A 24,052-nucleotide genomic window follows, 5' to 3' on the forward strand; every position below is an offset into this window, starting at 1 on the left:
GGAGGGGTTCCATAACACTCAAAGGAAATGCACAACAGAGTGTTTTGGATTTCAGATTTTTGGATTTGGGACACTTAACCGGTGTAATACAAATATTCCAAAATCTGGAAAAAATCTAAAATCTGAAAACTTCTGGTACCAAGCATTTTGGATAAAGGATACTATACCCACAGAGTTCTCTTATGTCCCTTTTTAGTCAAATCTTCCCCCTAGCTTTTGGCATCCACTGATCTGTTTCCTGTCCCTATAGTTTCACCTTTTCTAGAATGTCATATAAATGGAGTCATGGAGTATGTAGCCTTTTGAGTTGGGCTTCTGTTGCTTAGCATAATGCATGCGAGATCCATCCATGATGTTATGTGAATCATAGTAGCTCATCCCTTTTGTGTTGAGTGGTAGCCGTTGGATCTAGAGTATATTTATCCATTCATTAGTTGAAGAACATTTGGATTTGAAAAACTTCCTCCAATCCTCAAGGGATAAGATGAAAAACTAATGTTGTGTTAATTATTTGAGGCAAATGTCTGGTGCCTAGACAGCTACCCCTGGTTTTAGGACAGTCAGTAATATTAGTCTCACTGCTGGAGACCCTAAGCAGTGGGCTTTTAAGCCTGTGCCTCAGAGCATGCCACCAACTCCCGTCAACCTCTGTTGGTTGTCCTAGTTGGAAGTTTTGCCTAATTGGATTCCAGTGGCAACAGTTCTGTCAAGAGACCACACACCCTAGACGCCCCCCCCAAGTCTAGCAGGTTTAGAAAGACTTCTCATAATGTCTTATGGACTGAGCACTAGATCAGCATCTAAATAAGCCAAATGGACTTTGGTTAGAAAGTTGTGTAATTGAATTTTCAAGTAAGCATGTCATAATCCCCCCTTCCCAAAGGGAGGAAAATTGTTTTAAAAATAAAGGAGTGTGCTCGCTTCGGCAGCACATATACTAAAATTGGAATGATACAGGAAGATTAGCATGGCCCCTGCGCAAGGATGACATGCAAATTCATGAAGCGTTCCATATTTTAAAAAAATAAAATAAAAAAATAAAGGAGGGAGACTGATACAAAAGGTTTAGCTGAGTTCTGCCTCAAGGATTTTCATATTTTTGGTTGAATTGTGATTTTAGCACTGAACTTTTGAACCACTTAACATACAAAGCTGTCAATTTGAAATCCTCTGACACTCAAGTTGAAGCCTGGCTACTACACTTCCCTCAATCATTTTTATCATTACTTTCTTCTTCCTCTCCACGATATATAAACATATAGGTAGATGTTGATTGAGGATGTATCAGGTGTGGGATGGTGACAGATATTTGGATATAAACAAGGTATTATGTTGTTTTGATCCTTTAGATAATTCCTTTAACCCAAATTTTCAATATTACAGGTTTGTTCAAAATACTTGGCACATATTTATTTGTTGTCAACAGTGTGACCAACGAATGAGGCAGCTGTCACTACTTACATGATTGGAAATCCTGTGATAACCTCACAAAGTTTTATTCCAAATGGTTGCTACACAGGAAATGTTATTGATCACATTTAAAATTTGTTACAAATAAGTTCATTGGTGATAGAATTACTCTTCCCCACCCTAGTTCTCATCTCATCATCATTCAGATTGTATTTCCTTCCCAGATTCTGTAGCATAGACGTTTTTTTCTTTGAATCATGGCCAATGAATGACTATATCTTAGAACAGTCTTTAGGAGTCAAATAGCCACTCCCCACTGGAGTGGTTGACTGATTTTGCAAAGCATCACAAAACTGGTCGGTGGTGGAGACAAAATTGATATCTGGACTTCCTTTCTCCCAAACCTAGTGCCTTTTTCTTTCTACCACACCATCTACTGTATTGGGTAAGATTCTTTCAGCTGCAAATAACAGAAAGTCCAATAATTAGCAGCTTAAACAGTAATACATTTAATTTTCTCACAAAAGAATTCTAGTAGTAGGTGGTTCCAGGTTTGGTGCAATAACTCAGGAAACCCTCAAAGATACAGAAGTCTTCCATCTTTCTTGACGTTGGCTTTTTAATCTTTGTGTTTGTCACTTTGTGGTTGCAGTGTCATAGCTCCCAATCATTGCATCCTCACAACACATCCTTTAGAAGGAAGGAAGAAATGGGGGCTCTTCTCAAGACTTGTCTTTATTTGGGAAGGGAAAGCCCCTTAGTACACTTCTATTGTCTCATAGCCAGACCTGGATCATAGATCTATCCTAAGACCTATAACTTGTAATGGGTCACTTGATTTTCATGAATCATCCTCCCTGACTGTGGAGAGGAGTGTGCCCTACTAGAGATCAAAGGGGGGTCTTGGATCCTAGAGAGATCATAACTGGGTTTTTGTTAGCAAGGAAGAAGAGGGTAATGGCTTTTGGGTGGGAACAGGTCATGTCTACTGTACCCCCTCATCTACCCAGAGCAGATTGTCTTCATGCATTAGTCGCCTTCACTCCCCAAGACTTTTCTAACCTGGCTGTTTCATCTCGTAGACCAAATTCTTTGAGGGCAGACTGCATGTCTGATTCTTCTCTGGAGACTCCAGAATATTTAGGACAGTATGATGCATGTAGTAGATGCTCTGTAAATATTGAATGAATGAATGTGAACGATGAGATTCATTGGTAGAGTTCGTGACTAAAAGGCATGCTTCCCCCTTACTTTCGTCTCTGTTCTGTCTCTCCCATAAGGGTTCCGGTGGCCCCAGCAGAAGGAAGTTTAACCTATTGAGTGGCATATGACTTACATGTGCTGCTGTGATGAGATTCAGTGGTCAGTGTCCTGGAGCTCTCCAAGCAGAAGACTCTCCTACTAATTGGTCCATTTCTAACCATTGACCTTGACCAACTATCCAACAAGTTCTAGATGGTTGTGGTTATATGTGGAATTCTTACTATAACTTTTTAGAAGAGCCACTGAAGGTGTTCCATTTACATCCTGACACAATAGGAATGAACAGTGATATGATTATCTGGATTTTCTCTTTTTTCCTTCTGGCTGTTGGTCTGGAGGGAAAGTAGTTCACCTTTCAGGCAAATATGGAACACATGCCTCCTAGACCCTCAAGACTTAGTGAAAATCAGAAGGATCCAGATTTTTACTTATGCTTGAAAATACACTCCTCCCTCGTTAGTTTGTTCTGTGTTCCAGTATAGTAAGACATTGTTATGCATCTATGCAACAAAATTCGTTTATTCATTCAGCAAATATTAGTTGAGCTTCTACTATGTCCTGGGCATTGAATAGAGCCCTTCCTTGGTTTAGCAGATTTTCATAACCCAGATCGTTAGCTCCATGCATGGTTCATAATAGTTATAATTATTCTTTGTATCTTGAGATTAGCAGCAGGAGCCAAGTGATGTTTCCATGGTTAGTACACCAAGACTGTGTAGGTCCTGGTGGCATACGGCTGTGGGTCACCTGTGGTCTGTAGCAACTGAGATGATATGGAATTTAAAGTTGTGCTTCTGTGGTTCTCTAGTGGGCTGTAATTATTGTACTTCCCATGGTTAAGAGCTCCTTTCTATCTTGCAAAATAGCATTTCTCTGCCCTCTTTCCTTTTCCTTCTTAACAACTCAATAACATAACCATCACCCACAAACCTAAGAACTTCTTGGGCTTGGTTTCTGGCAGCTTTGATGACCTCTCTGACTACAAGGCATGATAGTATATTTTCCTGTATAGCTTTGGGGGATTAATTTCAGTTTAGGCTACTTTTTCAAGGACTTTTTCTTCCCTCTATCCCATTTCCTTTCTTCTTCCTCTCTTCCTTTTCATGGGTGATAATAAGGTTTTGTGTCCTTGGCTGGATGTTGCCCCTATAAGCAAGGAGTGGAATATAGTGGAAGGGTCCCAAATCATGCCTTTTCTGGGACCAGTTGGAAGTGTTTGGGGGCTTTTTTTTAATAGAGACAGGATGTCTCTCTGTCACCCAGGCTACAGTGCAGTGGCGTCATTGTAACTCACAGCAACCTCAAAATCCTGAGCTCAAATGATCCTCCTGCCTCAGCTTCCCAAATAGCTAACTACAGGCACGTACCACCATTCCCAGCTAATGTTTAGATTTTTTGTAGAGATGGCGTCTCACTATGTTGCCCAGGCTGGTCTTGAACTCCTGGACTCAAGTGATCCTACCACCTCGGCCTCCAAAGTGCTGGGATTACAGGCATGAGCCACCATGCCTGACCTGTTTTGAGGCTTTTAATGGGTTTGGACACTGGACTAAGACTTTGGGGGTTGCCTTAGGCATGTTCACCGTGTTGCCTCTCTTCTCTCCCCTCCCCCCAGGCCAACGTGACTTTATGACATAAACACACACCAGAATGTTAGGAGGTAACCGGCTTGGATCTGCCAATTGTGAGCCAGAGCCATATGAAAAAAATCACCAGTGGTATAATCTCTCCTATCCCGTAGCAGTACTCAGAGAATTGAGCGCTTTGAAACTGGTGAATGCAAAGGGCTTATAGCACTGCATGTTTACTATGGGTTTTCCCTCCTCCTCCCTTCTTCTCTTTTCCTCCCTATCCTTCCTGTTGCCACGAAGGAGGAAAGATCTGAACCACAGTTGAAGAGTTGAAGAGATTATAGTGATGCGGTATGAAAATTTTTAGTATTCTGTTGTTTTGGGTATTTATTCTCATCCTATAAAAGTGGGCCCAAATTTCACAATTCTACTTCCTTTTCACTTGCTTACTGCCGTGAAATTATACCAATAGAAATGAACTTTTCACCGTCTGCCTGGCTTACATTTTTATTTGCCCACAATGAATGACTATTCTCAAGGTGATTTATTTGCTGGCTCTGATGACGTTCTCTTTCTGAAGATGGAAAGTCGGTGCTCAGAGATTTATGATCTTGGGGAAGAATGTTATGGAAGAAAAGAGTGAAATATTTCTCATGTATACTTTGGGTTTTGCCTCAGTTAATCGATGCGTTCTTGTATCCCTTTGGCAATTTGAATTGGGATTCGTAGCCAGCTCATGGCACTGTGCATTGCAGGGCTTACTGTGTGCTAAATCACAATTGCACATTGGTAATGTCTTTGGTAATAATGATAGGTGTGACCAACTAGGCGAAAAGTAGATTGTGTGGTACGTGAATTTTGAAACAGCGAGAGCAAACAAGTGAGCTGTAGAATCATCTGTAAGTTCTGGAAATGTTTTTCAGATCGTATGAATATAGGCCTCAAACAGCCACTTCTATTATACTTAAACATACTGCACCAGTAACTGTTTGGCTGTTCATCCTGTCCCCACGCACCTTAGGACCATAACCCTCCCTGCCCCTGCAGGTATTAGAACAGCCAGGGCAGGGAGCCGGGCTCTGTGAGGTGATGAGCACGCAGTTAGTGTCGTAGGATGCTCTGTGACCACCGTCTTTTTTCTTCTGATGACAATGCCCTCCCATCCCCCCAAACCCTCTTTTCTGTCACTCACTCTCCACAGCCAGCTAAGCCTGCACTGGCCTATCTTTAGTCGCATGAGGTTCTCTTTATTGGCTACGGTAATCCTAGTAAATGATCTTGTCACTAATAATTATAAGAAGAGTGGTTGAAATGCAGCCATGTGAAGGCAAAGGAGACCGTAACTATCTTGGAAATGAAATTGAACATAATTGAGAACAGTGTATCAATCCTTAAAACCATGGAAGTCCTCTTCAAGTTTCCCTAAATCTCCATTCACAGTCCTTGATCATCTCATCAGAATTGCTTTCTTTTAGAAAGAATAAGAGATGTATATAACTCTGTTTTTTTATAGTTATTTTAAAATTAATATTGTAAGAGTATCAAATCTCAATGTGTTGTAGCAAATGTGTAGGATTTAACCCACGTTATGAGTTTAAAATAGCTTTGTGGGTTACTCTGGAAATGGACCCACCCCAGTAATGACATTATTTTTCAGAAAGTATATTTCAGATTCTAAATATCTTCTTTTCAGTAGTTTGTGTACTAACATGCAGAGCCAGCTTGTAGTTCTGGCTTTAAAAATATATTCATTATGTAATTCAGGGAGAAAATGACTCCTTTGGGGGATGTGAACTTTTCTCATAGTAGATTGATACCAATTTCATGTATTGAATTGAGAAAAGAAATGGAAGCAAGAGGAAGGGACTTACTTTTATGTTGACCTGCCTTTAAAAAATTCCATTTTGATGAATTTTTAGCACTAAAAGCTTTATTTAGAATGAATAGAAACCCCCACAGTGGGGAAATACTTGTCCATTTTAGATATTGCTCTGCTAGATCAGTGGTTCTCACCCAGGTGAGCGGGGACTCCCTGTGCCTGCAGAAGTGAGGAACAGGCGTTCATGACGGTTACTGACTGAGCCTCCACAGAAGCCTTTGTAAACCCTAGTTCCCACCCCACAAAAGCTAGCTTTTTGTTTATATCCTTTGAGAACACAGGTTTGTTTTTTTTTTTTAAGAAGCAATTAATGGGAGGACATAAGGTATAAAATAGTAGTAAAAATAAGAGATCCTGGTTTAGAAATTTGACTGGTGATATGATTTAAAAGTGATATGATTTCCAAGTCCTAAGAGCATTTGGGGGAGTGGTGGTTAAATGATTGTATTTCTAGGATCATAGGAATGAAGCTACTATTTTCTCTTCCTTCTCGTCAGCATTTTGGTGTAGAGGAAAGTCACTTTAAGCTGTTCCTTGATGTGGGGGGATTAGGAAGATGTCTCTCCAGGGTCCCAGCTGCAGAGTCTGACAGAGCACTTTGAACCCAAGCTCCTTCAATTATTGCCTGTAAGAACGTGAGCTGGTGAATTATTAATGGTGGCAATAATAGTAATTTCCTGACGGAGGTGTTGTGAGAATTATATGAGGTCATATATTTACAGTGCTCATCTCAACGTCTGGCACTCAGTAGTAAGTCAGTCCTTATTAAAATTGTTCTTTGGCCAACCTAGCTTATCTTTATTTGTAGATATGAAGTATGTTGGGAAATCCTTAAGAACATTTGTTGTTATGCTATTCTGGGCTTCTTAAGTGAGATTCATTTTTCTTTGGGTAGTCTTTCTTCCATAGGCGTAGTCTGGATGTAAATATGGCATCTGCTATTTGTTTGTGGGGCATGATTTACAAATAGCTTCCATTAATAACTTATTCAAATGTGGCTTCTCCAGATATAGCTAATGTACTAATCATCGAGGTAGTTTTGTTGCTGGTGTCTTGCCTGGGTTTTCTCTGAGGAAATCCCAAAGTCACCTGGCCAGTTGTCAGTGTGGGTCCCAGTCAGTGAGCATGCAGAGGTGAGAAGCCCAGGTAGGCCGATCTTCACAGCATACCCCAGGTTTATGCACCAGATGAAGTCTGGGTATAGAGAAATAAAGGAAATATAAGTAGGTTGTATTAGTTTCGTATTGGTGCTGTAACAAATTACCACAAATTTATTAACTTATGGTTCTGTGGGTTAGAAGTCTGACACAGGTCTTCATGGGCTAAAATCAAGGTGTTGGCAGGGCTGCATTCCTTTCTGGAGGGTCTGGGGAGACTCTGTTTCCTTGGATTCTCCAGCTTCCAGAGGCTGCCTGCTTTCCTTGGCTTGTGGCCCCTCCCTCCATCTTCAGAGCCAGGAGCATTACATGTTGACCCTGCTTCCATAGTCACACCTCCCTCCCACTTCCCTCCTCTCCCACGTTTAAGGCTCCCTGTGATTCCATTGAGCCCACCCAGAGAGTCTTGGATGATCTCTGTATTTTAAGATCAGTTGATTAGTAGCCTTCATTCCATATGCTGCTTTAATTCCGCATTGCCATGTAACCCAACATATTCACAGTCTCAGGGATTAGAATTTGTACAACTTTTGGCCGTTATTCTGCCTACAATAGCAGGTGAGTTGGCTGGCATTCACCAAATACATTAGATATACTACAGAAATAAAACTGGGCTTCACCTTTGGCCGGAAACCGAGCAAGTTATTATTTATATTGCTCCCTTTGAGGAAAGCGTCAGCTTAACTGGATTCATTATTGGAAGAGAAGCAAAAGGCTTTGCTTTTAGTACACAGTGAAACCTTTTCAAACTCGCTTTTCCAGTCTACGGTGGCCATCACCCCTCACCTCCTCCCTCTGCCCCTAAGAGCCTCAGAATTAAGCCAGACATGAAACCATGACGTCTCATCTTTGACAGATCTCACAATTTGTAGCTTGGCAATAGGGGGAGGTGGATTTAAAAATTAATGTAAAACATCATCTTATTGCATAAAAAATACAGTATAGACTTTATGGAAAGTCAGAAGCAAAATCCCATTATTTTGACTCTTCCTTTTGATGCCACTCCCACAAGGGGCTACTGTGTGTCTCTTCCGGGGAATTTGCACAGCAAACATGTATACATTTATTCTTTAAGAGATTTTTTTACACCAGTGGAATCACATTATAGATAATGTTCTATGGCTTTTTAACTTTTAATTTAACAATATATCTTAGGTATCTTCCTGTGTCAGTATACAGAGATTGTTTGCGTTCTTTTGAACAGCTGCAAAACCATTCCATTCTATGAATGTATCGTAATTCATGGAGTTATGTAGCATGCCATATTTAACCAGTAATTTATTTAACCAGACCCTAGGAGAGACATTTAGTTTGTACGGTTTCTCACTACTACAAATCGTGCTGTACGCATACTTCTGTACCCTTACACAAACATGTCTTACAGAGGGAAACTTCCTAGCAGTGGAATTTAAGGGAAATTCAGTCAATAACCAGAGGAATTTAAAATTTTGATAAGTATTACCAAATTGCCCTCCAAGATTAAGGCAAGTTTATGGTCCTGCAGCAGTGTGTGAGGGCTGCCGTCATCCTGAACCTCACCATTAGGGAATGAATGTCAAGATCTTCTTTTATTGTCATTTTTTAAAGATGAGAAATGGCATCCTGTTTTTAATTTCTAGTTTTGTAATTATGAGCAAAGTTAAGCATATTTCCACGTACTTATGAGCCATTTATATTTCTTTGGTCTTTAATATCTTGTTCGTAGCCTTTGTACCTTTTTCAACTGGGTCGTTGACTTTGTAATTAATGTTTTCTATAATTCTTTTTGTGTATGAAGCTAGTGAGTTCTTCATAAAGTGGAGCAAGTGTTTTTCCACTTTTGGGGTGCAGTTTTGGACATAAGCAGTGACAGCAACCATGATTGTAGTCAGCACTGTACGATTTCTTCACATGAAGATCCCTTAGTTAAAATCTTTTTTGAGAGTCAGTTTCCCCTTAATTTAGCGTTAATTTAAAATCTGGCTCGAGAACTTTGTGGTGTTGTCTAGGAACACCCACTGGGATGAGCCACCAGGTGGTTCTATGTGTTGGCTGTTTAGTAGGGCAATACAGCAGCTATGGGAATGTACACCAGCTGATAGACACGGGTATCCTTCCTGGAAACATCATCTTGCCAGACTCGAGCAGTCCTTTCATTAAGAGAATTGCTACATGGAGAGGTTGTTATCCTACTCTCATCTTGCTTGTCCTGCTCCTTGCTCAAAGACAAATGTCAGAATGTGTAGAGATGCATTCTATAGAGGTTCTGGTTTGGACCTCCTGTCCCCATCCAGGGTCTGATGTTGCTGGTTTTTAATGTAGTTTTATGTGGGATACTTGTCAAGTTGAAAAAACAAGTTTTATTTCTTAAAAATGAAACAAGAGTTAAACTTTTTTTTTTTAAATTTCAATGACATTGCATTAAGGATGGCTAGATAAAGTATCCAGTTAAATATCAATTTTAAATAAAATATCACATACTCTGGGTTATTTTGAAACTCACGTGAAGGATGTATTTCATGATCCTGTTTTATGAATAAGGTGAAGATGGATGTGTTGCTCAGGAATAGAGAATTCTGTCAAAAATCTCTACCCAAATGACAGAAAACCTGGCTTGGAGAGTCATCATCAGGCTATTTTATGCTGCAGAAATTCTGTGCATCAGAGTGATGCAAACAAAAACTAGAAGTTGGTATTTAGAGGCGTATAGGTCCTACCTGAGTACACTTCTGCCTTAAAATTCATGTTCGTCTTTTTTGTGCTAAATACAGTAATCCCACCATTCTGATCATTAATAATGCCACCACATACTGTTTGCATTACCCGAGGATGATTACAGCTGTCTCACAAATTTCCCCTTGAAGTTTTCATTGAATGAAGCAGTTGAGAGCAGGGCAAAGCAGAGCATGATAATGTGACAGTTTTTAAAGCAGAGGACATAGTGAGCCTCATTTGGATTTTATTGCAGTGGAATAATATGAAAAAAAAATGAATTGCTGCAATTACCCTCTTAGATCCTGAGTATCGTTTCACATTTGAGTAAAAGTACAGGGAAGCCTTCTTTTAATTTCCTCTGTCACAGTGGCTAGAAAAATGGACACATATAATGCAAATTAAAAAGAGGAGAAAATGCCTGCTATTTGAGCCAAAAGGTATTGAGTGGGATTTAACGTAGCATTATGGGTGCTTCCTCATCGTGGAATTAAGAGCTGTGGTGGTTTGGGTTTTGGTTTGTTTATTTATTTATTTATTTTTTTGAAAAATGCTGGAGCCTGTTTTCTCCCAGATGCATTGTCCTTGGTTTGTTAGATTTACAGAAATCGGGACATAATGGCATATACCAGAGCTGTTTTTAAGAAAAGCAAGAAGTCTAAAATTGCCTACACTTTGGGTTGTTTCTAAAATTCTTAGCTCTCTCGATCTGCTTGTGGTACTAAATCAATGGGTATTTTGAGAGTCTGGAGATAATGATCCGGAAACTCTACCAGTTGAAGTGAAACGGGTAGGTTTGCTTGATTTTGACCCTTGAAGGCTGGGCTGCTATTGCCTATGTGTTGATATGTGCCCGGCACGTAGGAGCTCCTCGGTGACTGTGCCTTCCACGTGGTCAGGAGAGAACATTATAACATCATCTGCAGAAGAGTTCTTAATGCACTTTGCTTTTTCCATTATTCATGATGCAGTCCCCTCTGGCCTGCAAAGAACGGTAAATGCCTCTTGCTTTTAATGACTTGTAAATCAAAACCGTTCTGTGGTTTGCAGTGCCACTGGTTATTTCCTTTTTGTTATCGCACCCGTCTGAAATTTCCACTGGAGAGAATTAGTTGGGAATTTCCAGGTGAGAAGCGTAATTAAAATTCTAAGTCAGAATTGAATGACTGCTTGGCATGGCCACTGATGAACGTACAATCACCCTCATCCAATCAAAGTTGATAGCTTTCTGAATCAGTTTTGGGGTCATCCAATGCAGTTTCTAGAACGGGGTCTAATGTTGAAAAATACAATTTCCTTCTTCGACTTGTGCCTACGCAAGTTTATGAGCAACGTGGTCCATTTGTCTGTGTTTGGATCCTCCTAGCCTCGAGCCCAGAGCCATGTCCACACTGGGTGCCCGGGCTTGGGTCTGGAGAATCAGAATGGGCCAGTAGCACAACTCCTGTGGCGCTCTTCCCTGGTGCCAGGCCCCTGTCACGCCTGCCGCTTTTCTCCGCTATTCCTGGCAGCCCCTATGGCCTGGGGTCATTAGAGCAGTGCTCCCCAAACACTAGGGCACATCAGAATCACCTGGAGGGCTTGGTTAAACACAGGTTCTTTAGTGGCTGCAGGAGGGGAGGAGGGGAGTTGCTGTTCCGGAGGGGATAGAATTTCAGTTTTGCAGTGTGAAAAAGTTCTAGAGATCTGTTGCACAACAATGTTAATATAGCTAATACTCCTGAACTGTGCTTAAAAATGGTAAAAAAAAAAAAAAATATATATATATATATATGTATATATATCAGCCAGGCACAGTGGGTCACACCTGTAATCCTAGCACACTGGGAGGCCGAGGAGTGAGGATCACTTGAGCTCAGGAGTTGAAAGCTCAAGAGTGAGACCCTGTCTCTACAAACAATACAAAAATTAGCTGGGCACGGTGGTGTGCGCCTGTAGTCCTAGCTACTTGGGAGGCTGTGTGTGGCTAGAAGATAGCTTGAGCCCAGGAGTTTGAGGTTGCAATGAGCTATGATGATGACACGGCACTCTAGCAGGGGCAACAGCATGTGACTCTGTCTCAAAAAAAAAAAAAAAAAAAAACCCCATTTGAAAAGGGTCGTCAAAAAAAAAATGATAAAAAATTAAGTTGGAACAAAGTGATCCACTTGTCAAAACTCATGGAACTGTACATTAAGATATTGTATCAGGTCAAAATTATAATTATGTTTCAATTAAAAGAAAATAACCTAAAAAACCCCAAAACACACACAGGTCTGTGCCCCCGCCCCACGGTTTCCGAGTCAGCAGCTCTGGAGTGGGGCCCAGACTGTGTTTCTGTCCAGCTCCCAGGGAAGCTGATGCTGCAGGTCCAGGGGCCACACTGAGTAGGCCTGATGCAGAGCTTTTTCCTGCTGCCAATCTGTGTACCCTCATCATTTTGCGTCTTTTTTCCTGTCCCTGCCTTAGAGAGTTCAGCCCATAACTGCATAACTTGTGAGAAAGGCAAGGCAGTCTAGCAATTAGTGGCATCAAGTGTATAGTCTGAAAGAATCACTGACGTGGTGCCATTGACTTCAGTCTCATTGTGTTTACTTTCTTCTGAATTAAAGCCATTTACCATCTCCAGCATCAGAAAAAAATCCATCACCCAGCACAAAGCATAAATCAATAATAATTTAAACTGTGGCTATAGAAAGCCCGAATGCTATTGGTGTGCACCAGTGGTTACGGAGGAAGCAAATCACAGGTAGTAGAATTCCATTAATTAAGTTTTTAGGAACAGAATCACTTTATTACTACTAGTTACCCGAACTACATTAGTCCTTCATCATTCTGTTTCCAAGATGGGGGTGTTGGTAAAATTGTTCTCTTGTGTTTCATTAGGAATCTTAAATTTTCAAAATATAATCTGTTCTCACTGAACTTTATATTACTAAGAAATTAAGATAGGTGCAGCAGTGACCTGTGAGTGACCCCAGTGAAACTTCCCGTGGGGTTTATAGGAGGGAGAGATTGCTCCTACCCAGATTGCTGGAGCCAGCATTGTGGCACGGGTGCTGTTTTTGCAGAGAAATTAACAAATAGGGGAAAGAGTAGAAATGAATTGGGAGGACAGTAAAAGTTTGGAGCAACGCTCTCCAGTAAAACTTGCTGCGGTGATGGAATAGTTTTTCTCCACTGTCCCCTACGGTAGCCATGAGCCACCTGTGCCTAGTGAGTACTTAAAATGTGGTTAGTGCCATTGTGGAACTGAGTTTTAAATTGTAGTTAAGTTAAATAGCTCCATGTGGCTCACGGCTCCTGGCATGTGCAGTGCAGGTCTAGGGGACAGCATTACAAGGAAGTGCGCTGTCGTCAGTCTGGGCTGGAGGAAGTCTGTTTAGGTGGGAACAGGAGAAGTCTTCCTCAGCTAGAGGAAGGCTTAAATGTTGGCTGGGTGAATGAGCAGTTTCCTCTGGGCAATGGGAAGCGATTGAAGACTTTTGAAAAGAGAAGTGGGTGTTTGGGGAGGAACATTCTGGTGGGGCGATACAAGACAAAGTGCAAGAGGAGTCTGACCTGGGAAGGTGTTTGGGTCACACACCTGCGTGACTGATGCCCAGAGCGTGTAGCAGCAGAGATGGGGGACGCTGGGGGAGGGGTCTGGGTGGGGAGTGTCGGGGGCTTGCAGGCCTGAGCCTAGATGACAGGAGAGTGGTGAGCAAGACAGGGCGGGATGCTTGTGCCGGCTCCTTTCTCAGGTGTGCACAGGGGAGAGACGAGAACAGGCTTCTCCCTGCGAACGCTGCTGCCCGCGTGAGTGTTCTCAGCTGGTTCCCATTGCCCACGCTTAGCGCCGTGACTGGAACTGCACCCAGTTTGGGCCCATCCATTTTGCCTCTGGCGCCACCTGCTGCCTCTCGTGCCTGCTCTCTTCTTCCTCACCCGCCTGCTGCCATCTTACTCCCGCACTGTGACTACTGGGCTCCTGCATAGCTCACTGTTTGGTCTCCCACAGATGGGAACCCAAAACCAAACCGCTGTCTGCCCCGCAAGGCTGCAGGTTCTGGGAAAACCCAGACCGTGTCCTGCACCTGTTGTGTTCCTCCGCCGTGCCCGACACAGAGCCTGTGTGTGTATTTACTCAGTAAGGGAAGGGGGGGACATGGAACATTTCGCTACCACCCTGAGTGCATGTCAGTCTCTCTCACGCTGGACCGTTGCAGGAGTCTTCCAGAATGGTTCTCGGTGCCCCAGCGCCTTTGCCTGCAATGTAATTATTGCTGAATTAACCACTCATCTCCTTGAGGCCTCGGTTATCTTACTCAGCCGTATCACAATCTTCAGCAGTCCCTTACTTCCTTAGGAGGGAGCCAAGTGTTTAACTCCTTTACTTATGCAACTAATAAAACTAATAAGTCAGTGTCAAGTATTATTTCTGTTGATAGAACACAGCAGTGAGCAAAACACAGTCCTGTTTCTTGTGAGCTGACACTGTGCAAGGGGGAGAGATGATAAATAAATATGTAATACAGTTGAGAGTGATCAGCGGTGACAGGAAGAGTAGAGAGGGTGCTGGGTTAGATGGCAGTGGCGTCCCCTGGTCAGGGGATGTTTGGATAGAGATCTCAGTGAGGTGAGGGGTGAACCAGGCAGGGGTCTGCAGGAGGAGCAGTAGCAGCATGTGCAAAGGCCCTGAGGCAGGCATCGCCTCGTATGTTCAGGAACAGAAGGTGGCTAGTGAGAGATGGGCAGGGTGAACCGGGAAGGAAGAGAAGAGAAGTCATGGGGCAACATCATGTCAGGCCTCACTGGCCACAGTCAGCACTTTGACATTTATTCTGAAAAAGTGGGGATGGTTTTGAGCATAGAAGTTATGCTACCTGCTTTATGATTTAAGATGCCTTCTGGATACTGTGAGGAGATATAAACTGGACGGGCAGCTGGGGAGGAGGGAGACTGATTGGGAAACTTTTGTAGTAATTGGCTGAGAGGCAATGGTGGCTTGTGCCAGGGTGGCAGAGGTTGTGAGAAGTGTCAGATTCTGGATGTAATTTGCAGGATCTGCTGGTAGCTGTGAGGTGGAGCAGAGCATGAGCAAGTGATTGGAGTCAAGGATGGTGCCGAGGCTTTTGGCCAAGCAACTGGAAACATAAAACTGTTATTTACTGAAATGGGGAGGATCACATTTTGGAGGTTCTGATTGGAAGGTCTGTTTTAGACACATTAAGTTTGACTTGCCATTAGAGGGTGTGTTGGTTTTCTATTTGCTGCTGTAACAAATGATCACAGACTTACGGGTTTAAAACAAGACACATTTATCATCTTACAGTTCTACAAGTTAGAAGTCCCACACAGGTCTCAGTGGGCTCAAAGCAAGGTGTTGGCAGGGCTGCATTCCTTTCTGGAGGTTCCAGGAGAACATCTGCCTCTTTGGTTTTTCCAGCTTCTAGAGGCCGTCTGCTTTCCTTGGCTTGTGGCCCCTTCCTCCATCTTCAGAGCCAAGAACTTTATATCTCTTTGACCCAAGAACTTTATATCTCTTTGACCTTGCTTCTGCGCTCATATCTGCTTCTGACCACAGCCAGGAAAAAGTCTCTGATTTTAGGATTTGTATTCTTCATTGGGCCCATCAATTCAGGATAATTTTCCCATTTCAAGGTCCTTAATTTAATTACATCTGTAACGTCCCTTTATCATGTAAAGTAACATATCCACAAGTTCCAGGGATTAGGACATGGGCATCTCTGGGGTGTACTATTCTGCCTCCTTGGATAGCTAAGGGGAAGATGTTGAATAGGCAGCTGAATGCTCAGAGCTGGAGTTCAGGGGAGAAGGCTGAACGTGAGATATAAATATAGAGGATACAAGTTGTTTAAAGCCATGGGATCAGGTGGATTCTCCAAGGGAGGGAGCCTAGTTATGGACAAAGCCACATCCCTGGCCTCAGCCAAACTGCCCCACGGTAACATTGTCTCTGTCTCTTACTTGTATCATCCCTTCTGTTCGGCTGTCCCCTCCTTCCCATGGCGGCTTGAAGGTCTTTGGTGACACCCAGGCCAGAGTTGGCCCCTCTATGGGCCTCTCCACCACCCTGGTCTCCACCTGCTGCCTGGCCTTTGTTATTTGACTTTGCATCATATGTCCTTTCATTTATTTTCACTTTTTTAATTACAACTTTGTTGAGATGTAATACACATGCCATATAATTCACCCATTGAAAGTGAACTAGCCACTTGGTGGATTCACAGGTATATGTCACCATTGTCACAGTCAATTATAGAATATTTTCATCAACACAAAAAGCAACCCTGTACCTGTTAGCCATCTCCCTCATTCCACCCACCCTCCCAGCTCCTGGCAGCCACTACTCTACTGTGTCTCATATCAGTGGAATCATAGTATGTGTCCTTTTGTGACTGACTGTCCTTTTAATTTAATTTAAAAAAATCTGGATTTTGTCCTTGCACACTCAAGTTTTCCCCATTTTTCTTTAGTTTTATTAATTCCTTTAAAAAATGTTGTTGAACATCTATTATAAACTACCCTTTGTGTTGGGATTCTAGAAATGAAAACCTGAATTAGATAGGATTCCCCCATCAACGAGTTCCAGTTAGGGTAAGCTGACAACCGCATGGCTCTCCACTCCTAATTGATCACAGCATCCTGTCTCCCCAGCCCTGGAGATGGCTTCTGTGTCATTCTCAACCCATTGCCCTGAGTACCGGCCCCAAATAATCATTGTTCCTCTGCCAAAAGCAGGTTGGCATTCCTGGTCCACTTGCAAAGCAGATGTGCACTTGCATAAATACAATTTGCTAAGTGTCAAAATGGGCTTGTACGAAGCGCTCCGGGATTCCTTGGTAAGATGTAGGCTCCACCTCTGTCCCCGAGAAACGTGGTCGAGCTAAGTTTCGAATGATGAGTTGGAATGTACTGGTTCCACCAGGGCTAAGAGGAAGAAGGAGAGATCCGTGCACTCCTTCTCGACTAGAATGTCAGCCTGTTGAGGGCAGAGAGCATATCTTAAGCATCCTTACATGGTCAGTATCTAGGGTGCTCTGCTGCTTGTGGGCATTGGAGGTGGCTAAGGTGACAGCAACCCTTTAGGCCTGGTGCCTGCTTACCCTTGACCCACCTTATGCCTTTTGTGTCTTAAACTATTGCTTTTCCTCTTACCAGAGCTCCAGGAAGGCTAGAATGGGCCTTGAAGACATTTCTTTCCTACCTTTCGTAGGCCTAGAGGACTTAGGTAGCTTTGGATGGCAGGTCCACTGCCCCTGTCACCTCCAGACCACAGCTGCTCCTCTGGGGCTGGTTGATGGGATGCTGCTGTCTCTCTCTGCTTTGTGTTGGTCTTGCATAGTTCCCACATCTGCGTGTGGCCTTGATTAGACATTATTTTTAAATTTCTATGAACCTTTTCCTGGTGTAGCCCCAGACCAGGGAAGTGATGCTACCTTGTGGCCAGGGTCATGGACTATTTGAGGAGCCTGGACCATTGCAGCCACAGAGCCCTCAATGAACTCGATGTTTGGGAAGCCTAGGAAAGGAGCTGGGGTGGCATCATGCAGCTTCGAGAGGGGTGCTGCTGGAGAGGAGGGGAGCGGCACGAGGAGGAGGATGCAGGTGCCTTGGCAGTGGCCACACATCAGCATGCCACGGGCACCACTGGGTGCTCAGTGCGAAAGCCAGTGGCCCCACGAGAGCACGGCTGTTTACCAAGCATTTCCTGTGTGCCAGCCCGTGTTCAGGGCTTTTACATGCTTTGTCTTGTTGAGACCTCTTGGGAATCCTCTCAGGTGTGGGTGGTACCATCTCCATGTTGTAGACAGGAAGAGGCTGAGCCTTCCACGTGGAGAGTGGCATCTTCAGGATTTACCTCCAGGACTGTCTATCTGCAGCCAAAGCTCTGAGCTTTTGCTTCATGCTTCACTGTCTCCGAAAGCTGCGGTGATTGTGTTCTCTGGTTTTGTGGCCTCTTCCTTTTCCTTGTCATGACTTCTATCCCAGTGCTGACGAGCTTCCTGTGATCTCTGCTGCTTGGGCAACGCCAGAATGAGGCCCACGGTGACCTTGGTCCTTGACCCCACACAGCCTCACTATCAGGAAGTCTTGCTAAGCCCTCAGCCACGTTACAGATTCAGTGCTGGATGAGGTTTTAAAGTGCCAGCCTTCTGCTCCTTGAGATGGTGTCGTAAAGCACCTGACACAGCGCTTGGCATCTGTCCGGGCCCTCCCCTGTCCCTGTTTTTCCCGGCAGCAGGCTAACGCTAACGGCATGCACGAGTTTGATTTGCAGCCTCCCGAGCCCCGCATGCTGGTAGTCTGTATTCTCACTGGCACGCTCCAAAAGCTGCAACTGCAAAATAATTGCCTACCGCTTCACTTGTGGCTGCTGCTTTGTCTTTTTTTCTTTTTTGTACTTTCTTTAGGTTTTGTTTGCTCCTTGATTCCTTTCTGTTTTCCTTTTGTTTAAAAACGGTTAGACTTCAGTTTCTAAGCAGATATGTGGAAATTAGACGAAGACATGCTGCTATTTCCTGTTAATGTTTCCCTCCAGTGTTTTAAAGGGACACATATTGAGTCCTCTTGGTCTAGTTCCTGATTATCTTGGCTGATGACGAATGCCCCCAAGTCTCTCCCCTCCCTAGAAGTGACTTCCTTCTGCCTTCCAGGGTATGTTTTATTTAAAATTAACCTTTCTGCAGGTCGGCCCCTTTGCTCAGGAAGAGCATCTGTCCTTCCAGTCTATGAGAGCCAAGTGTGGTAAATGTGTGTGTATGTGTGGTTAGAGCAAGCGAGCCAGCTCATCCCCTGGGAGGCGGCAGAAGGATTGTGATGTCAGTGGCCACCAACTCAGCATCTCCAAAATGGCAGCTGGGACCAGCCTGCTGTGTGGACATGCCTTGTACTTGGACCTGTCAAGGATAAGAGGCAACTTTTCCATCTGGTTCCCCCTTACAGTGGCCTCCTTGTTGAATCTACCTCCAAATGGCAAGATAAGGTCCCCTAAATACGGTGGTGGCCTTGAAGGCACAGTTGGTTGCCTGGCTTTGGAAGTGGCTCCACACAGAGGAAAGTTCATGTCAAGAGCCTTCAACAGCCGCCCTGCATCAGGGCCGAGGGGCATCAGCTGTACGACATGCCACCTGAAGACGTGTCCACGACATCCGTCTTCGGCATGACTTCTGATCAGAGGGGAGCAGCCGTCCGTTCCACTGAGAGACCCTGCACCCAGCAAAGATGGCTTACTTTTGGGGAATCAGACACAGCCACCAAAGAGACACTTCGCGAGGACAAACCCAGCCTGTGCTGAGTGTGGGAAGGACAGTAGGTCATCAGAAACATTTTGCATCCATGTGACAAAAACTTTATGTCTCTGTTCTCAGGGGAGATCACTTGCCCATGCGTGTAATAGTGAATGCTCACACATGGTAGTCATGCATTGCACGTTTCTTGTTGAATGAGAGCCAAGAAAGCCTGGTGAAACTTGCTGGATTGCTGACTTTGTGCACCCTGGGCTCTGCTGGTGTTACCGACGTGTATTCAGAGTAGGACTGGATCTTCAGATGCAACTCTGCCAGTTTGCATGACCTTTGTCTGTTAGATGGGGCTTCTTAGGATGTAAAATATCACTAGTGTGAAGGTACACTGTAAGGGCTGTGGAATGATTGCCATAACTTTGTTAAATATGCTGTACATATTGAAATGAGAAAATCACTAGAGCTAAAAGAGGGACTAAGTCCTTGGTTTTATGGATTCCATACGTGTCATCAGCAACAGTAACACTATGATCATTAGAACTGGAAAAATAACTCAGTAGTTGGTCCCTGGACACATACCTCTTAGACACTGGGTCCTCTGCTTCTCTTCCAGGATTCATTGTGTTTCTTGATTCATCTCCTTTGTCTGTCTTCCACGTACTACTCTTCCAGTCTCACCAGCCCCCAGCCTCTGTCCATGTCTCAACCTCAAACTCTTATTTTTTCTGGACCTCTTCTATTTTTTGTAGAGATGAGGTCTTGCTGTATTGCCAAGGCTGGTCTAGAATCCTGTCCTCCAGTGATCCTCCTGCCTCAGGCTCCTGAGTGGCTGGGATTACAGGCGCCTGCCACCGGGCCCAGTGTGCTTATACCAACTCTTATCACCTAGTAAACAAAAGCAGGCTTGCCCTGGTGGCCATTACTGCATGTGTTTTGTTTTGTTTTTTTTTTTGCATGTTCTGTGTAGTTGTGGAATTGAGAAATAATTTATATATGAGGGGTTGTTTGCCCTGTATATCTGACATTTCTCATTTGAGGATATCTGAGGGTGGTGCTTCGGGTCTTCTCCCTACCACCTGCTTTTCTGTGACCCTCAGAGTACCGGATATTCTTTTTGATGTGGCTAGATTTCCCCATTTCTCCATAAAAATAATATTTGGATATGTTTGGTCTTGCCATTCAGTGCCAAGGTCCTTTGGTACGGCTCGTTCACCACCTGTGCCTCCTTGCCAAGGAGGCAGTGTGTAGGGCAAGTTGCCAAGCTTTAAAAATGATCGAATTGCAATATGCTTGCTGCTAGAAGAGGATTTGATGTCCATTCTCTAGCTGGCTTTATTGTCTGTTCTTGCCATGTAGGTTCTCAGGTCACTGGAACTCAGCGGATTATGTTTTTCTGTTGAAGATTTTGTCTGTTTATGAATACCTATTCCAGGATGCTTATTTACTTGGACACAAGATGGCTTTAGGAGCCCATCTTGATCCTTGCTAGAGTAGACTCCCTTACCCCTGCATGTCTGTAGTTTAACGGCTCCGGCATGGAGTGCTCCCTACCTAAAAGGCAAAATGCACCTTCCAAGGGTGGGTAATGCAGCCACATAGGCCTCTGCCATGGTGCCTGGCGTCTAACCACTGAGAATGCAGCCCTTCACGTTAAGGCGTTAGGTCATGAGGCACGTATTGTACAAGTGAAGGGGACGCAGTAGCTCAAACTGCGTATGCTGATGCCGGTGATCTGAGGGCCGGGCCTTGGTTAAGAGAGAAGGCAAGATCGCCGTGAAGCAAGAAGGATGGGGTGGGTGTCAGCTGTCTGAGCACGGGAGAGTGAGGTGAGGCGCTGGGAAGAGGAGTAGATTTGGGAGATCGGGGTAGAGTGAAGCCTGTGACAGGGAAATGAGTGGACTCTGCAGGTAAATGTCTCTTTCGTGGTTTCTCCTGGAACTGACCCAAACTGTAGTTAAATTACATACATGTATTGAATAAAAAGGATTGGAATTTCAGTTTTGCTTGAAATTTGCATTTGTATTGAAAAATTAAGATTTTTCTGAAAAATAAGAGATGAAAGCAAAGCTAAACGTTTCTCCTGCACCAGTGTCCCCATGGACAAGTCACAATTTTGCCTTCTGTCTTTGGCCCTTGGCTGCAGTCCCACGGACGTGCTCCTCCCTCCTTGGGAAGAGGCAGAGGCCTGCAGTTAAGGACAGGGTCACATCTGCAAACGCGGCAACTGTCTTTGACTAGACCATTCCCACCCCAAGAGCCCATCTCTTACATGGCCTTGGTCTTTGGTCCTCGAGAGGCCTGAGGTCAGTAAGGGGCAGAGACCTTTCTAAGAGTCCAGCGAGAGCCACAGACCCTCTTCAAAAGAGTGCCAGACACGCAATGTTTGTATAAAATTTCAAGGATGGTGGTGGATCTCTTAAGGGCTGTCCCTGTGGTCCAGGTTAAGAAGCCTTGCCCTGAGCACTGGTCACTACTGGGTCACCAGGGAATGTCTCTACACTCTAGGCTACCCATGAAGCTTTTTTGTGTCCATCAAATTTTCACTTGTGTTTTCTACATTTGCTAACAGGCATGAGTCGCTTGATTTTTGTAGTATCCTGTGCCCTGTGGTGCTCCTGTGGTGGAAATATTGAGTCATAACTTTTGTTTTTATTAAAAACCTCTTTTTTCCCCCCCCAAAGCCTGCTTTTCCTTAAAACATATTTTAATTGCATTTCATTTTCAAGTTTGTGTACATTTCTGTGGCTGGGCTGGTTCATTTACGAAGATCTCTGGGGGATGGGAGATCTGAAGATTCTTCTTGCTGAAGTCTTATAAGTTTTCTCAGCATTATAAAAGCGTTTCTCACGTTCGTTTTTCTTCTGAGAAGGAGAAACACTGTTCTCTCCTATCTTTGATCACCTCGAGACAGTTGTTACTGCTTTTTAAGTGAAAATCCACTGAGATTTACAGGGTGTGGGTGTGCAGGGCCACCAGGGGACAAGCCGGACTTTAGGAGAGAGGGAGGGTGAAGGTGCGGATGAGCTCGTGGACCCGATTATGGAAACTAGTGCTTAGATCTGGTGATAATTACCAATACCTCTGGATTCCACATCAGAGTAGCAGAATCAACAGACCCTTGACCCTAAAAAGGAAGGAGGTTTTGTGCTTTTAAAACTCCATCAAAGCCTGGCTCTTCAAACCCTCCATCCCTTGCAGTGCCTGCTGGCGGTGGGTGCTCTGAGGATGCAGACAGACAGGTATTTACATTGCCAGTGACCTCTTTGAGACTGAGCTGACCTGCTGGGTACACCTACCTTTCTATCCAGACCCCCAGCTTGGACCCGCAGTGGAGGGGGTCTTCGCTGTCTGCAGGCGGGCTGGGCTCCAGTGCGGGTGGAATGAAAGGGTCCTCTAAGACGTTCACCATCAATATGATGAAGGAAACCAGTTTTTTTTTTTTTAAACTCTGATTATTTACTTGAAGTTGAGTAGAATTGTTTACAAACCACACTGTAAGAAAAAGGACAAGTTCTCAGAAGCCGTGAGAGACAGAAAATAGTGCCGAGTCCCTGTTTAAGGTTAGGGCACGGCTTGCTGAGAATTCGTGCTCTGGGGGCTGTTTGCCCTTTTTCCCTGGGCAGGACTTTGGGGCCCCCAGGAGCTCTGGCCACCCGTCACCCCATGAGTCAGCTTCTGGGGCCCGTGTGCCAGCCCTCAGTCTCTCTGCTGGAGCCAGTGTCTTTGAGAGGACGCGGGAGACATGGAGGACATGGGATGTTGAGTTGCAGCGGGAGGAGCTGGAGAGGTTTGCATTCACGCGTGCACTTCGCGTCAGGGGGCTGGGTCCTGGGGAGACTTCTGGCTGCTGGAAGTCAGGAACAAGCTGGGCTTAGTTTTCTAGTAAAGCAGACAGTGTTGTCTTGGGTGGTCTGTAGACACGTGACCCTGGGTGTGGCGGTGAGTGGGAATGGTGGAGATCTCCCGTGTGCTGGCTTGTGGACAAATGGGAAATCACATCTGTAGAAGAAAGACTCATTCTTTGCTTCATAAAGCTGACGGCAGCCTCACTTGAGCGATTGATTTGTTTAGTTCACAGTCCATACTTTGTGAGAACAGCCAATTTCAAGCAGGAGTAATTGTGCTCAAAATGTAACCACCTCTCACTGAGATGTTTAAGGACTTTAAGGACTTTGCAGCCCACCCACTCCCTCGGGTGCACAATGGTGGTTTGATTTCCCTTGTTTTTGATTGTCCATTTTCCTCCCAAAGCAAATGCCCAGACACTGCCCTTGCCTCCCCCAGCTGGCCCTTGGGCTGAGGGGAATTCTGCTAATGCCGGTCGCTGCCCACCAGGTTTCCGCCAAACAGGTAGCAGCTGCAGCACCTTTGCCATTGGAGGAACTTGTGTCTGAGTACTCTGACTTCAGTGGCATGGGACTGGAAATGCAAGCTCCCAGCAAACAGAGACAACCACCCACTTTAAAACTGACCCGAAATTCAGAAAAGGGAAAAGGGAGGAGAGCTGGGAGGACAGGTGGGTAGAAGCCCTGCTAATCCCAGCGTTAGCCACTCAGGCTCATAGCTGCGGTGGCCTTGGCAGAAGCGGCCACTGTAGCCCTGCAGATGGGGTGTCGTGCGGCAGAGCCAGAGGACAGGCCTCTGGGGGGCTGTGAGTCTGGCTCCTGCCTCCTCCTCCCTGACTTCCCAGTGCAGAATCGGGGCAGCCCATGCTCCCAGACCTCCCTCTGCTTAGTCTTCTCAGGGACAGGACGGGTAAGAAGTCCTCAGTTATTTTGGTATATTGTAGCACAGGGACTTGTCAATGATGTCAGGTAATACCTGTTATGAGCAGGCTAGAGAACCAGGCACGTA

The 24,052-nt window shown here is 44.5% G+C and overlaps 1 protein-coding gene and 1 non-coding gene across 3 annotated transcripts in view; both read left to right on the plus strand.

Moving 5' to 3' along the window:
* OSBPL10 (oxysterol binding protein like 10) overlaps window positions 1-24,052 on the plus strand; it is a 267,585-nt gene that overhangs the window by 210,099 nt on the left and 33,434 nt on the right. The gene's annotated exons all lie outside the window — the stretch shown is intronic.
* LOC123631099 lies at window positions 914-1,019 on the plus strand. The gene has a single exon (XR_006732975.1). It is a non-coding gene; the product is annotated as a U6 spliceosomal RNA (small nuclear RNA).

This window comes from Lemur catta, chromosome 1 (assembly GCF_020740605.2).
Source record: "Lemur catta isolate mLemCat1 chromosome 1, mLemCat1.pri, whole genome shotgun sequence".
Lineage (NCBI taxonomy): Eukaryota > Metazoa > Chordata > Mammalia > Primates > Lemuridae > Lemur > Lemur catta.